The sequence below is a fragment of the Saimiri boliviensis genome, chromosome 8 (assembly GCF_048565385.1).
Source record: "Saimiri boliviensis isolate mSaiBol1 chromosome 8, mSaiBol1.pri, whole genome shotgun sequence".
NCBI lineage: Eukaryota > Metazoa > Chordata > Mammalia > Primates > Cebidae > Saimiri > Saimiri boliviensis.
The window spans coordinates 57,873,331-57,889,172 of NC_133456.1; the positions used below are offsets into that span (position 1 = coordinate 57,873,331).

At 39.4% G+C, this 15,842-nt stretch overlaps 1 long non-coding RNA gene across 11 annotated transcripts in view; it reads left to right on the plus strand.

Annotated features, from left to right (window-relative positions):
• Positions 1-15,842, plus strand: part of LOC104653246 (uncharacterized) — a 123,039-nt gene that overhangs the window by 33,017 nt on the left and 74,180 nt on the right. Inside the window, exon 3 of one of the 11 annotated variants that reach the window (XR_012518820.1) lies at positions 1,808-2,027. The exons of the other annotated variants lie outside the window; for them this stretch is intronic. This is a non-coding gene — a long non-coding RNA (uncharacterized LOC104653246). The remainder of the gene's footprint in view (positions 1-1,807; positions 2,028-15,842) is intronic. 11 annotated transcript variants of the gene reach the window in all.

Sequence of the window (15,842 nt, forward strand, 5' to 3'; positions counted from 1 at the left end):
AGAAAAAAGAAAAAAAAAACAGGAAAAGGAGTTAGGAAGTACTGGGGACAGGAGTGAAGTTGATTTTTTAACAGGTGAACTTAAAATAATTTTTTTGTTTGAGACAGTCTCACTTTGTCACTCAGGCTGGAGTACAGTGGTGTGATATCAGCTCATTGCAGCCTCCACCTCATAGGCTCAAGCGATCCTCCCACCTCAGCACCAGCTAGCTGGGAACAGGTGTGTGCCATCATGCCTGGCTAATTGGTCTCACTCTGTTGCCCAGGCTGGTCTTGAACCTGAGCTCAGGTGATCTACCCATCTCAGCTTCTCAGTGTCAGGATTGCAGGCATGAGCCACCACACCCGGCCTTTTTTTTTTTTTTTTTTTTTTTTTTTTTTTTTTTTTTTTTTGAGACAAAATCTTGTTTTTTCAGTCTAGCTGGAGTGCAGCAGCATGATCATAGCTCATTGCAGCCTCAAACTTCTGGGCTCAAGGGATTCCCCTGTCTCATTCTCCCAAGGAACTGAGAGTACAGGCATGTAACACCATGCTTGGGTAATTTTTAATCTTTTGTAGAAATGAGGTCTCACTATGTTGCCCAGGCTGGTCTTGAACTCCTGGGCTCAAGCAATACTCTCACCTCAGCCTCTCAAAGCACTGAGATTATAGTCATAAACCACTGCACCCAGTGAGGTAATTTAAATTATAAAGAACCGAATGAAGGAAGGGAGAGAATAAGCCATGTGGTTTCTGGAGGAAGAGTGTCTATGCAGAGGGAATAGCAAGCAAGTGCAAATAATTTAGGGAGTTGTGTGCCTAAGGAGTGTGCTTTAATAGTAGTAAGATGCTAGTATGACCTTGCAGATTGAGCTGGAAGGAGTTAGCTGAGACTGTGAGGTGAGATATTCTGTTTATTCAACAGGGACATGATGGAGGGCAGACTCCTTTGGAAAAGGAATTGATATATTTATTCCCAGAAGAAAGAACTTCAAGCCATCTTGGGAAGTTTGTATTCAAGTGTGTTTGTGTGTCTCTTGTAGGGAGAATTTAAATATTTGGTTGGTGGTTGAACCAAGCACTGGTTTTCAAATATGGCTGTGCCTCATAATCACCTGGGGAGGTAGAGGTGGACATTTGCTCTAACAGCACTTTTTTTTTTTTTTTTTTTTTTTGGTCTTTGGCCAATTATCCCTCCATGATCTGAAGTTTCAGTGGAACTGATAATGGAAATACCTCTCTTTCCATGGCCAGGAAATAGAGATATAACACAAGTCAGGTTAGTCACATTCTTTCTATTGGAATTTAATTAAGTTAATCTTGACTAGAGTGACACATGCATGGATAGCAGTAGGGGCCAATTTTTTTTACTATGACCCATGGAGAAGCCATCCTTTAAGTTTTGTTTCCGAGACTCCTGTAACTCAGTTCTTTTTCTTGCCAAAGTCTGAATTTTAAGCTTTTTCTTTCGTTCTATAAACTTCCAAGATATTTATTTTCCTCTTCAACAGGCTAGTGTTTTTTTTTTTATTGCTCGCACCACAACAAAAAGACAGCTCTGATACAGAGATTCATAAAAATACATATTTCCAGGTATCACTTTGATTCCATTGAATAAGGTATTCAGGGACAAAATTCTAAGATTCAGTATTTTGAATGGCTCTTTAGTTAATGCTGATTGAGTTCTGGTTCTGAAAAATGCAGGCTGGAAACCCTGGACTCGATGCTTCAGACATATCACTAACATGAACTGCTGTGCCTCCTGGCTGATTTGGAGAAGGGCTGTCCAACTCTGATGCTAATATATTCCTCTCATTCTCCTCCCCAGGTTCATTAACCAGTGAAAACTCAAGCCATGTGAACAAACTGGACCTCTGTGTTAAGAGCCATGTGTAGACAAGAGTCAAAGGAAGGAATGTTTGCAAGAGTCCCCACTCTACCAGGGTCTGGCTTTGGGAGGTTGGCTAACAACTTCCTGTAACTTCATTTACTTGTAGAGAGCACACTTTCCAGTTGTGCCTTGGGAAACCCCAAGTTTTCTAGGAAAGGTACGAAGGGGCTATTATGGTATATACTTATTTACTTATTTATTTTCAGTTTGTTCTAGGTATTCTGCTCCCGATGTGAGTTCCACAAGGGCAGTGTCTTTGTCTGTTTTCTTTTGCTATAACAGAATAGCACAGATTGGGTAAATTATAAACAATGGAAGTTTAATTTGGTTCAAGGTTTTTGAGGCTGGGAAATCCAAAAAGCAAGGTCCTGGCATCTGATAAGAGTCATTCCATAGTGGAAGGTGGACTGAGCACACAAGGCAGAGAGAGGAACCAGGGGCTGAACTTACTTTAAGAGATTGGGCCCAATCTCTTATTAAGCCCACCTCTTAACACTGTTACATTGGAGGTTAGGTTCCCAGCATGTGAATTTAGGGGAGCCACTTTCAAACCATAGCAGGCAGGGATCTTTTCAATTTCATTTCCCTCTGTATTCTCAGCATCTAGAATAGTTTCTAGCTTTTAGGAAGCTTTCATTAAGTAGTTTTAGAGTTAATTAATTTTTAAAACATATCAGACTTTTAAGAGGTTTTTTACTAAGGGTTCTGTTATTAAATATTATTTTGATAGCCTCTCCATTATAGCAGTATTGTTCAAACCCAAGGCTACAGACAAGCTACATCAGAATTATCCAAGGAACTTAAGATGTAGTTTTCTGAGATGTTCCTGAAAAGGTTGTTTCAGGGAACCTGGGAATTTGTATAGTGTGTTTATGATTATTACTATTATGATTGATGTTACTCCTGTAGTGATGTGTGTTTTGAATTTGCAAGGTTTAAATGCACTTGACTAGATGATTGCTAAAGTTTCTCCCTGCACTGACATCCTAACAAGATGGTTCTGGTGAGAAAAATAAGGTGAGACTTCACCTAAGTGGCCTGGAGATTCCTTCCTTTCAAAATCTGGCTCTTTTCACAAGGAGTTGCTATATTGCCTCAGAAGATTTTGCTTCCTTGCTTTAGGGATGGGGAAAAGAAATCCTCTAAAATAATTTCAGTGCTTTGGATTTTTTTTTTTAAAAGGCAAGCAGAAGTGGGGGACTTCACATTCCTCTTGGGACTCTGGGATTTCTCCAGGATAGTAGAAGTATTGTTTATTAAAATGTCTTAGGTGTGCTTTTCCTTTGTGGCAGGCAATATGGATTAGGCAGCAAAGAAAGTGGACAGATTTTCTGCTATACAGAGCTTACAGTCTGATAGAGGAGACAGATAGTAGATTAACAATGGCATAAATAAGGGTTTAAATTACTATCAAAACCAATTCCTTATTTGGGAATATGACAGTTGAAAGGGGAGAATTAAGTATTTATTCTTAGTGTTTCTTGTATGAACCATATTTTAGAATAACCAAAAAGCCCAGAGTAATCAAGGAAAGTTTATTTTTGTTTGTGAAAGAATTCTTAACGATAAAGGAGAAAGTAGTGATAAAATCCACAAATCACAATTTTATTTCCCTTAAATAAATAATGAATGCAGGCTACACTCATCAATGAGTGGAGCCATTAAAAGGAAAGTTAGTAGAGAAGTTGGCAATGAAGGAATTAAGCTGTTAAATTTCTACTGTTGCGTAGCATTTATTGTCTCCATATTCTGGACGCTAGAAGTCCAATATCTGGCAGCGCTGTGCTCCCTCCAGGGATTTTAGGAGAGAATTTGTTTCTTGCCTTTTCTAGATTCTTGGTTGCTGCCCTGGTGTTTCTTGGCTGGTGGCTACATCACTGCAGTCTGTGTCTTCATCTTCCTAAGACCTTTGTGTTTCTGTTCCAAACTCCCTCTGCCTCTCTCCTATGAGAATATATATGATTGCACATAAAGTTTAACAAGATATCTAGGGTAAATTCTTCTTCTTAAGATGCTTAAGTGAATCACATCTTTTGCCATATAAGGTAATATTCATAGAATTGGTGATTGGGATGTGTTCACATCTTTTTGGGGGCCGTCATTCACTCTACCACGTGTCTTCTGGTGTGATGCACTGTGAAGCACATAGCCTCACTTGCAATCTTTCCTGGACAGAAAAGCTTTTCTGTGTTTAATAAAACCCCTAGAGCTTATAATCATTTATAGAAAATATTGGAGATAGAGGAATAAGTGAAAAAATCCAGCCATAGTGGCTAGCTCCTGTAATCCCAGGGCTTTAGGAGGCCAAAGTGAGAGGATCACTTGAGATCAGCCTGGGCAACCTAGCAAGACCTCATCTCTTAAAAAAAAAAATTAAAATGCTGCCTAATTAGTAAACGTAAGATCTAACACCATAAAAACCCTAGAAGAAAATCTTGGAAAACCATTCAGGACATAGGTGTAGGCAAGGACTTCATGACCAAAACACCAAAAGCATTGGCAACAAAAGCCAAAATAGACAAATGGGACCTAATCAAACTCCACAGCTTCTGCACAGCAAAAGAAACAGTCATTAGAGTGAATCGGTAACCAACAGAATGGGAAAACATTTTTGCAGTCTACCCATCTGACAAAGGGCTGATATCCAGAATTTACAAAGAACTAAAACAGATTTACAAGAAAAAAACAAACAAGCCCATTCAAAAATGGGTGAAGGATATGAACAGACACTTTACAAAAGAAGACATTCATGAGGCCAACAAACATATGAAAAAATGCTCATCATCACCGGTCATTAGAGAAATGCAAATCAAAACTACATTGAGATACCATCTCATGCCAGTTAGAATGGCGATCATTAAAAAATCTGGAGACAACAGATGCTGGAGAGGATGTGGAGAAATAGGAACACTTTTACACTGTTGGTGGGAGTGTAAATTAGTTCAACCATTGTGGAAGACAGTGTGGCGATTCCTTAAGGACCTAGAATAGAAATTCCGTTTGACCCAGCAATCCTATTACTGGATATATATCCAAAGTATTATAAATCGTTCTACCATAAGGACATATGCACACGAATGTTCATTGCAGCACTGTTTACAATAACAAAGACCTGGAACCAACCCAAATGCCCATCGATGCAAGACTGGACCGGGAAAATGTGGCACATATACACCATGGAATATTATGCAGCCATCAAAACGATGAGTTTGTGTCCTTTGTAGGGACATGGATGCACCTGGAAACCATCATTCTCAGCAAACTGACACAAGAGCATAAAATCAAACACCGCATGTTCTCACTCAAAGATAGGTGTTGAACAATGAGAACACATGAACACAGGGACGGGAGCACTACACACCAGGGTCAGTTGGGGGAAAAGGGGGAGGGGACAGTAGGGGGTGGGAAGTTGGGGAGAGAGAGCATGGGGAAAAATGCCAGGTATAGATGAAGGGGAGGAAGGCAGGAAATCACACTGCCATGTGTGTACCTATACAACAATCTTGCATGTTCTTCACATGTACCCCAAAACCTAAAATGCAATTTAAAAAAAAAGAAATGTAAAAAAAGATCAATAAGTGAAATGACTTTCTAATTGGATAAACACAAAATGTGGAATGTTCTACAGGACAACTGACTTTTTTTTTTTTTTTTTAACTAACCAATGGCATGGAAAGCAAGCTCTTCTAGATTACAAGATTTAAAGACATAGCAACTAAGTTTTGTTGTGGACCCTATTTGAATACTAATTAGACAAAAGCAACTCTAAAAAGACATCTTTGAATCCATGGAGGCATGTGATTTAGAACTAGGTTAGAGTTGGTACCTAGGAATTGGAATGAATTTGACTAGCAGTGACAGTGGCATTGCAGTTGTGTTGAGCACTTCTTGTGTCCTGTGTCACATCCTCAGTCCACATTTTCATCCCAGCTGTTGCAGCTCCCCCTAGTGTTGTGCAAGTAAAACCTGATAGCACCTCCCCTAAACCTTACCACACACCACTCTTTCTGCTCTGGGTGCCTCTGTTCCCCTATGAGACATCTGTAGGGATCATTCCAGCTACTCGGTCTCTTTCTGAAGTATTCCATTGCAAATCTGGAAGTGTAAGAGTTAATGCCATGTGGGGTGATCCCTAACCATGGGGTAGGAGAACCAGTGGATAAATACTTCCCATTGTGGTCACTCAATAAATGCCCTAAATTGCATTCTACGGCTCCTCTGAGAGTCCTCAGCAGAACCCAGCCCCAGTGTGGGTTTGTCCTCTGAGAATGCATCCTTTCACTCTTCTCAGCCCCATGTTCCTTGGGATTACTTCCCAAAATAACAACTTGCATGCAAGCCCTTGTTTCAGACTCTACTTTTGGGGGGAACCCAGGCTGAGATAGTGGTTTAAAGGAAAAAAACTATCAGGCTGGGCACAGTGGCTCATGCCTACAATCCCAGCACTTTAGGAGGCTGAGGCAGGTGGATCACCTGAGGTCAGGAGAGTTCGAGACAAGCCTGGCCAACATGGTGAAACCTAATCTCTTCTAAAAATACAAAAATTAGCTGCGAGTGGTGGCACATGCCTGTAATCCCAGCTGTTTGGGAGGCTGAGACAGGAGAATTGCTTGAACCCAGGAGGCAGAGGTTGCAGTGAGCTGAGATTGTGCCACTGCACTCCAGCCTGGGTAATAGAGGGAGTCTCTCAATAATAATAATAATAATAATAATAATAATAATATAATAATAATAAATAAAATAGCTGATCATTTTTAAGACATGAATATTGAAGTAATTAGATGTAAAATAACATAATGCCTGAGTTTTGCTGTAAGTACTTCACTAATATCAAAGAAGAAAGAGAAGAAAGAGCTAGATGAAACAAATGTAAACTTATGACGACTGTTGAATCCAAGTATTGAGTACATGGGAGAATGTTGTTGAGTACTTTATAATTTGTTATAACAAAACATTTAAAAGGTTAAAAGTATTACAAGGTCTGCGAAATAGAGGAACAGACTGCTCTGAAAATACATGCTAGAGGACCTAGTCTAGGTGGGAGATCAAAAAAGACTTTTCTGATGAAATGGCTTTTAAGCTGTGGCTTAAAGGACAAAATGGATTTTTCAGACCCTTCCTCTTAAGGCATTTAAGGTACCTTTGTGAATCCGGCTATAGTTTTAGAATTACTTCTGCATTCTTGCTTAGAACACACTCAGGGCTTTCCAGGTCTGGCTCTGTTCTTAGCACTCACTGCTTTTAAATGGCTCATTTCCCCTGTATTGAGTATCTGCTGTGGATGGCAAATCATTTTGTGTGAAATATATTCATTCACCTGTAGATGTCTTACTGTATCTCCAGGTGACTTTTTGAAACCTGACTATTTCTCTTCTTTGTTGTGAATGATAGAGAGGAAATAGGAGGGCTATTTTAGGGTGATCCAAAGTTGAACAAACTGCCTGGTAAACATGACTGAATAACTATGTTCCTTGGCTATTAGTGACACAAAATGCGTAGATCTATTTGATGCCAGCAGATTCAAGCCAGGTCCTTTGTGCTGTCATTTTTGTGCTGTAAATGAAGCTGTGGTGAGAAACATTTCCCCTGTGAGAGCACATTCATCCTCTATGCCCAACAGACAAAAGAGGATTTCATAGATGTATAGCTGATTGGGTTAAGAGAATGCATTTTGCCTATAATTTCAGTAAATAACAAATAAAGTCATTCTTTTTAATTCAATTTGCTTTGTATTGCCTTATTTACAGCCGTTTTCTCCATTGATATTGACATTTAATTCCCAATGCTTTTTGATACTTACCTTTACTATCATGCAGTATTACTTTGCATATTTAACTTGCTTTGTGTATCACAAAGGGCTTTTATAGCCATATCTCATTTAGCCCTCATAGTAACCTTGTGATGTTTTTCTTTCTTTCCTTCCCTTTTTCCTCTACTTTTTTCTTTCCTCCCTTTCTCCCATCCATCCTCTTTGCCTTCCCCTCTTTCTTCACTGTCTTGCCTTCTCTCCTCTTCCATTCCTTTTCTTTCTTTCCTTTCCTTTCATTCCATCATTCATTATTCTTTCTCTCCCTCTCTCCTTCCTTTGCCACCTCCCTTCCCACCTTTCTTAATTGTAGCAAATATTTTTTAAAGGTTAGCTTGTAAGTTTGATAGCTTGAGCTCAAATTCCCGTTGTGTCATTCTCTATGTATGACCTTAGGTGAGTTACTTGAGCTTTAAGCTTGAATTCATCCATTCATAAAATGAGCATAATAATAATGCACTTTCACAATGCAGTAAGTACTTGTTTGTTTACTGGGCTCAGTCTCTGGCAGATGGAAAGCAATCAAAACTGTTTTCTGTTATTGTTATTTCCATTGCTATATTACACAGAAATGACTGTGATCAATGTAATTAACATGCCCACAGAATTTATAATATGCCTATCAAGGAAACAGAGGCATGCAGCTACTAAGTGGCAGAACCAGGGTTTCAATTTGGACCTTGTTGTTTTCAAGGTGAGAGCCTTCTTTGATACGCTGCTTAATGCTTTAGGCAAAAAAGTATGAGTCAGTCAGGGTTCTTTTGTTTTGTTTTGTTTTTAGAAAGTAGTCCCAGGATTTGTTATAATTCTATGTTGGCTTTTTTTTTTTTTCTTTTTCTTTTTTTTTTTTTTTTAAGACAGAGTCTCACTCTGTTGCCCAGACTGGAGTGCAATGGCACATCTTGGCTCACTGCAGCCTTCACATCCCAGGTTCAAGCAACTCTCTGCCTCAGCCTCCTGAGCAGCTGGGAGTACAGGCACCCGCCACCACTCCTGACTAATTTTTGTATTTTCAGTAGAGTTGGGGATTCACCATCTTGGCTAGACTGTTCTTGAACTCCTGACCTTGTGATCACCTGCCTTGGCCTCCCCAGGTACTGGGATTATAGGCATGAGCCACTGGGCCCAGCCAATTCTATGTTGTTATTATAGCTGTATCTATGTGTTTCTAAAAAGAATTCCCTAAGTACCAGATATGCAGAAATTGTCTTGCCCTTCAGGTGTTTGATACCCAAGAAAGAATAATTGAGTCAGTTATATTTTTGTAATTGAATATAATTTAACACCTGTCTTTGCTATCTGCCTGTTGTCTGAAAAAATTTTGATTCAGAATAATGCTTTTGAATCTGTTTAATATAAGGCTATATTGGAAAAATCCATAATTTCACATGATTACTGCTTGCTTGAGTGATAGATGACTGCCTCATTCCTTCAACAGGAAAAGCGGATGAGACTATTTAGAATTAGGGAATATCCTGGTGATTTGATAAATTATGGCAACCATGTAGCATGATTCTAGCACAAACCTCTTGTTCAATAACAGTGCTTCCACTGGCAGGGTCCTAATAACCTGCGGGTTTTGGGGTATGTGTCCCATTGCCACGTTGGCATGGTGGTTGCACTGTACAAATGAATATTTATACATGCAAATCACTATTTGCTTAAATTTTTATGCACTCACCAAGTATAACATAGCAGTTAAGAATGGGTAACTTAGAGCTGCCAAAACCTCTGCTTTGCCCTTTGCTAGTTACATGAATTTTCTGAGCCTGTTTCTCATCTGTAAAATTAACAACAGGTAATGACTTCATGATGTTATTGCAAAGAATTAATGAGAAGTGCACATAAAACATTTTGGATGGAGTTTGGTTTATAGGAAAATTTTATCATTATTATTCTTCTATTTCTTAAACATTTTTGAATGCCTCATATATACTGGACATAGGCCAAGTGCTGGAGATGCAAAGGTGAATAATACCCTGTTTAGTTACCTTCAGAGTTCACAAAAGATGGCATAAAAATATATTTTTAAGGCCGGGCGCAGTGGCTCAAGACTATAATCCCAGCACTTTGGGAGGCCGAGGTGGGTGGATCATGAGGTCAAGAGATCGAGATCATCCTAGTCAACATGGTGAAACCCCATCTCTACTAAAAATACAAAAATTAGCTGGGCATGGTGGCACGCACCTGTAGTCCCAGCTACTTGGGAGGCTGAGGCAGGAGAATTGCTTGAACCCAGGAGGCAAGAGGTTGCAGTGAGCCGAGATCATGCCATTGCACTCCAGCCTGGGCAACAAGAGCAAAACTCCGTCACTATATATATATATATATATATATATATATATATACATATATATATATATATATTTTCAGATAGCAAGAAGTCAGAATTATGGAAAAAATAATCAGTGCTCAAAGTTTCCCAATTCACACAGTTGCAGCAATAGATGTCAAATATATAGTCTGACAAGACATTTAATTTTGCCTTATGTATTTTGGTAACTGATTTCAGATCTGACAGTTTCCCTTGAGGTTGAGTGTCTGATGCTTCCATTTATTTCAAAGAATTGTCTTTCAAACAATATTCTATAAAAGTTGTATGTTAGAACATTATCAAGTAACTTAATGCAATTAGAGCTCAACTTTGCTGATGTGATAAATGTAAAACCTCTAGCCTTTGAATATAACACAGAATAATTAATAGTTAAACTCTACTGGATTTTTCAAATTAGATTCCATGTTATTTTAGCTGAGTAGGAACTTTACAGAGCTTAGGGCACTCCGAAAATATAAGCAATTGAAAAAAGAGAACAGATACTGACAGCCTTACCAAAAAGCAATCAAATTTGAAATTTAACAGAAACTTGGCAGTCACATATTGTTATGATACCACTTATTATCAAATCAATACTAGCCATAAACTGGGTTTGTTAATTATTATAGGCTCTTAATCCTGTGTGGAGGTCAAATGGGCAAGGAAAAAAGATGGTCATAAACCAAAGACTCAGAAGGGCATATGCCAGCTTTGCTGAAAAATATTTGCTGGCTTCAGGGCATAGCAATGCACATCCTCCCAATTAACAGTGTCTTTCCCTCATCAGCAATACTAGTAGAAGAAGCCACATGTTCTAGTATATTTGTTTGCGAATTAGAGAATATCGAGAAATTATCCTGTACTTTAAAGATCAAAACGAAAATGGCTTAACCAATCTGGGTTGATGGTTCAGTTTCTTTTTTTCTTTTCCTTTCTTTTAGAGACAGAGTCTCACTCTGTCACCCAGGCTGGAGTGTACTGGTATGTTTATAGCTCACTGCAGCCTCCAGCTCCTGAGCACAAATGATTCTCCAACTTCAGCCTCCTGAGTAGCTCAGACTACAGGCACATGCTCTGATACATTTATTTGTTTGTTTGTTTGTTTGTTTGTTTGTTTGTAGAGATGGGGTCCCGCTTTGTTGCCATGCTGGTATCTAACTCCTGGCCTTCAGCAATTCTCCTACCTTGGCCTCTCAAAATGCTGGGATTATAAGTATGGGCCACCATGCCAGGCTTCAGTTTCTTCTAAATGTAACACAGTTTAAGTAAAATACAACATGAGAAATTTGAAGTCAATGTGTCTGATAAGCCAAGTAATTTACAGAAATGATCCATCTGTACAACAAAGAACCGATAACAAATTACACTGGATATTTTCTGTTTTCAGGGATAAACCATCAGTGGATCTTCTCCCCAGTGCTGATTTGCTTATCTCCTTGCTTCCTAACATCACCTTCGTTGCCTGAATCCTTTCCTCTATCTTAAATGATCAATTTTTGTCTTTTATCCAGCTAATCTGAGCAGTGTAGTGCCAATGTACATTTCCAGACTAATCTTCCGGCTATTCTCATTCCACTCATCCTGCTTTCCGGCTTTGTAGAGTTTTTGCTTCCCCTGATCACCTTTTACTGTGATCACACTTTGATATTGACTATTACTCTCTGTTTTGCCTATTTTTGCTGTGGAACAGTCTTACTCATTCTCCTCCAAGCCCCATTTCTAATGTTCCCTCCTCTATAAGGCCTTGGTTGCTGTCTCTCTACAGGTAACTCATCCCTTCACTATTCACATTATCCTACAATTCTTCATGTGGTTTGTGTCTGAACTCCATGAGGGACAGGACCTAATCTCATTCTCTTTTGTATTTCTGGGACCCAGCATAGGACGGGCACAAAGTAGGCATTTTATAGATAATTGTTGGACACTGGGCTGCTGTCTATGGTGGTTACCCTCTTGCACAAAGACATGTAGCCAAGGGGCAGGGCACTAAAGTCCAGCTCACGACCATACGTATCTTGGTTTAGGCCTGTTTCAGCCCTAAGGAGGGGCGCCTGTTTTGGAATTTCTTTACCCAGGAGGGCCCCTTTATGCAATTTCCATAGGGACATAGTATGTGCTAATAACTGATCTTGTTGAATGGGTGTATAAAGAAACAAGTGAATGAAGTTCCCTATAATCCTCCATAGCTATTAATATTATAAAACAAAGAAAAAGATGCAAAGGTAGCTTTTTCACAAGACTAAAATAATCTAGTGCAGTTATCAAAACTATCAAATTTAGCAGGTAACTGCTCACCTCTATATGCTATTCAACTTCTGTTTGACTAATTCTGTGAATAATAAATCCCCACATTTGCATCTTAGGTTGGATAATTCTGTTGGCAGTGGCATCTGAATAGTATTATTTTGAATGCAAGCACTTTTTATGACTGATTTTTTATGTTTGGACTCTCCATCTTTTTCTGTCTTACACATTAGTGGCACCTCTTGGACATTCTGTAAGGATACTGAAATGTGTCTGCAAATATTTCATGGTATATTATGTAAGCATCTTCGTGCTCTGTTGTAAAAAAGGATGGTCCTAAGGTCTTAATTCTATGAGTTTTTATAATTTAAAATAATCAAAATTTCTAGGTGGAAGTCAGGCTGTTATAGTTGATTTGAAAGTATTTTTTCTAGAGTGGATTTCTTCTAGCATGTTGAAAATTCTAAATCCCACAGTGTAACACCTCTCCAGAAATTATCAGCAGACCAGAAGGTAATATGGAATATGATCTCATTCAGTTACTAAAAAATTATTTTCATTTCTCTAGTGCTTAATATAATGCTTAACATATAGTAGACAATGAATATGTGTTAACTTGAATTTATTTATATATGTATTATTTCATTCTTTTATCAATATATATGGGGCTGCTACCTCAGGCCATACATTATGTGATCAATGCAGGTACAGTTTCTTGGCCTGTGAGAGCATTACCACAATCTCTGTCTTCATGTCCACATGGTGTTCATCTTGAGTGTGTCTCTGGATCCAAACTTTATCTGCAGTTTCTGTATCTGCATTGATCACCAATATATTTCTAGGACTTCATACAATGCTTACAATAATTGATATATTTTATAGTTTCCTCTCTGAATGATGGTAGGCCCTTTGAGGCATTTAATGAGTGATTCTCAATCCTGGCTACACATTAGAACGACCTAAGGCGCCTCTTAAAAACACCTACCCCTGGCCCCTAACCCAGACCAATTAAATCAACATCAGTGAAGGGGAGACCCAGGAATAGTTATATTTTAAACCTCCCCAAGATATTCTGAGCTGCAGCCAGCAATTGAGAATGACTGAGTGATTCAGTGCACTTTTTTATGTCACTAGTATATCACCACTCTGGGTTGAATTCTGTCCCTCCCAGATTTATAGGTTGAAGTCGTAACCCCAGCCCCTCAGAATGTGATGTCCCTGTAGAAGTAATCAAGTTAAAATAGGACATTAGAAGGAGTTCTAATCTAATATGACCTATGTCCTTAAAAAAAGGGAGTTTGGATCCAGAGACACACATAGGACGAATGCCGTGTGAACACAAAGACTGAGACTGGGATGATACTGCTACAAGCCAAGGAATGCCAAGGCAAACCCCCAGAAGCCAGGAGAGAAAGATGGAACAGAGTTCTCCCTTGATGTTTTCAGAAGGAATCAACCCTTGCAATACACCTTTATTTCGGACTTGTAGTCTGCAGAATGATCAGAAATTTCTTTATTTTATTTATTTATTTTTTGTAGAGACGAAGTTTCACCATGTTGTCTAGGCAGGTCTTGAACTTTTGAGCTCAATCATCCTGCCAGCCTCAGCCTCCCAAAGTGCTGGAATTACAGGCGTGAGTCACTGTACCCTGCCAGTTTCTGTTTTTTAGGCCTCCCCCTTCCCTGTCTGCATGGTACTTTGTCATAGCAGCCCTAGTGAACAGTACAATCAGTGCCTTTATAAATGCATTTTTTAAAGGGCTAACCTTAAAATGTTCTGCTTCCTTCAGTCCCCACTCCTTTCTGAAAATGGGCCAGCTCCCGTCTCTGAGCCCAGCCCAAGATGCTATCTCTCTGCTTCTTCCAAGGTGGGCTTATCTTTACTAAGAGTCAGAGTGTTGAAACATACATAACCAGCCAACCTGGAGCCAGAGGCTTACAGGCTGACTCTGTGATTAATAATCAATGTGCGATAATCCCACTTGCCAAGCAAAGCTCGGCTTCGACAGTGGCTGCTTCTGGGAGATCGATAAAGTACTTGAAGACACTTGTTTCAGTGGCTCTTTAAATTCTGCATCATCATTTGATTTGCTGTGATAACATTCAAGTCTTGCCTCTTTAAGTTATTGTTTTAGCAAATTCAATTTACAATTACTTTCAATATGAAAAGCTTAAGAGATTCAGTTTAATGCCTTATTAGCTGTAAAATCAACTGCCGTTTCAACCATGAGGTGTAAGGAGCAGTGAAAAGACTTCCGTTCTTGGCCAAGCTTTCCCTCTGAGCTTCTTAGCAGTGATAGCTTCTTCATTTGTGGAGCTGTCTTCAAAATACCTGCTTTCCAAACTCCTAGTCATTGGACCCAAGTTCAAATTACATTTCCCTCCTGTGTCAGGGATTTCTGGGGTAAAAATAAGCTACTTTAAAGACAGATTGCTCTCATCAATGAATTTTTGCTTATCAAATGCGATCCATGCAACAGGCACCTTTGACAACTGGCCATGATGCAAATTTTATTTTTAAATTGTGGGAATGAATGCCTATTACAGAAAGTCGGCCTGATTAGAGTGAGGGTTTTAGGGAGAGAGAGTTTATTACTGTATTGTTTGAATCATTTGTAATAATGCACTTTTGTGTCTCTGGATAACTACATATTAGTAGTGAAGAAAAACTTCACTGCATGAAACATAAAAGACCTTCTTACTATGGTGTGCAAAGACCTGTAAGATCTCTCCAGCACCTGCTGCTTGGATCTCCTCTTCAGTCACTCACTCTAGTTCATTGTCCTCCTGCTCACCTCCTTGCTTCCCCTATGTGTAGAAGCCTGATGACACATCATGGCCTTTGTATCTACGGATACAATGCTGTTCCCTCACGTTTTTGCCTGGCTGTCATCTCTTCTGATTAAATGTCACCAAACTAGTAAAGCCTTCTTTAGTCATCTTCTCCCTCCCTGTCCACCTCACACACTCTGCTCCTTCATCTTGTTTTGTTTTTATTAGAGGATTCACTTCTTTGTGTATGAAATTATTATTTATTTGTCTGTTTTCTAATTGTCAATCTCGCCCCTCCCTGTCCTCAGATGTGAGAAGGTAAACCTTGCGAGAGAAGGGTCCTTTGTCAATGTTCACCTCTGTTTTTCCAGTACCAATTGATGGGCACAATCTTGGCATTGAATGAATAGTTGTGGGTGAATAAATCACAGAAACAGTGCTTTACTTAGTGCTGCATAACAGACTACCTGCAAACTAAGTAGTTAAAAACAAAAACTATTTCTATTTTGCCTGGGTTTCGTGGGTGGCAGGCAGTTCTGCTTTCTGGCCTGGGTGGGCTCAGTTGGGACAATTAGGATGCCTGGCTTCTCTATCTACATATTCTTTCATGCTAGGCTAGGCTTCTTCAGGCATGGTGGTCTCAGGGTTTATGAACATGAGAGCTGACCAGGTGCGGTGGCTCATGCCTGTAATCCCAGCACTTTGGGAGGCTGAGGTGGGTGGATCACCTGAGGTCAGAAGTTTGAGACCAGCCTGACCAACATGGTGAAATTCCATCTCTGCTGTAAATACAAAATTATCCAGGCATGGTGGCGCATGGCTGTAATGCCAGCAAC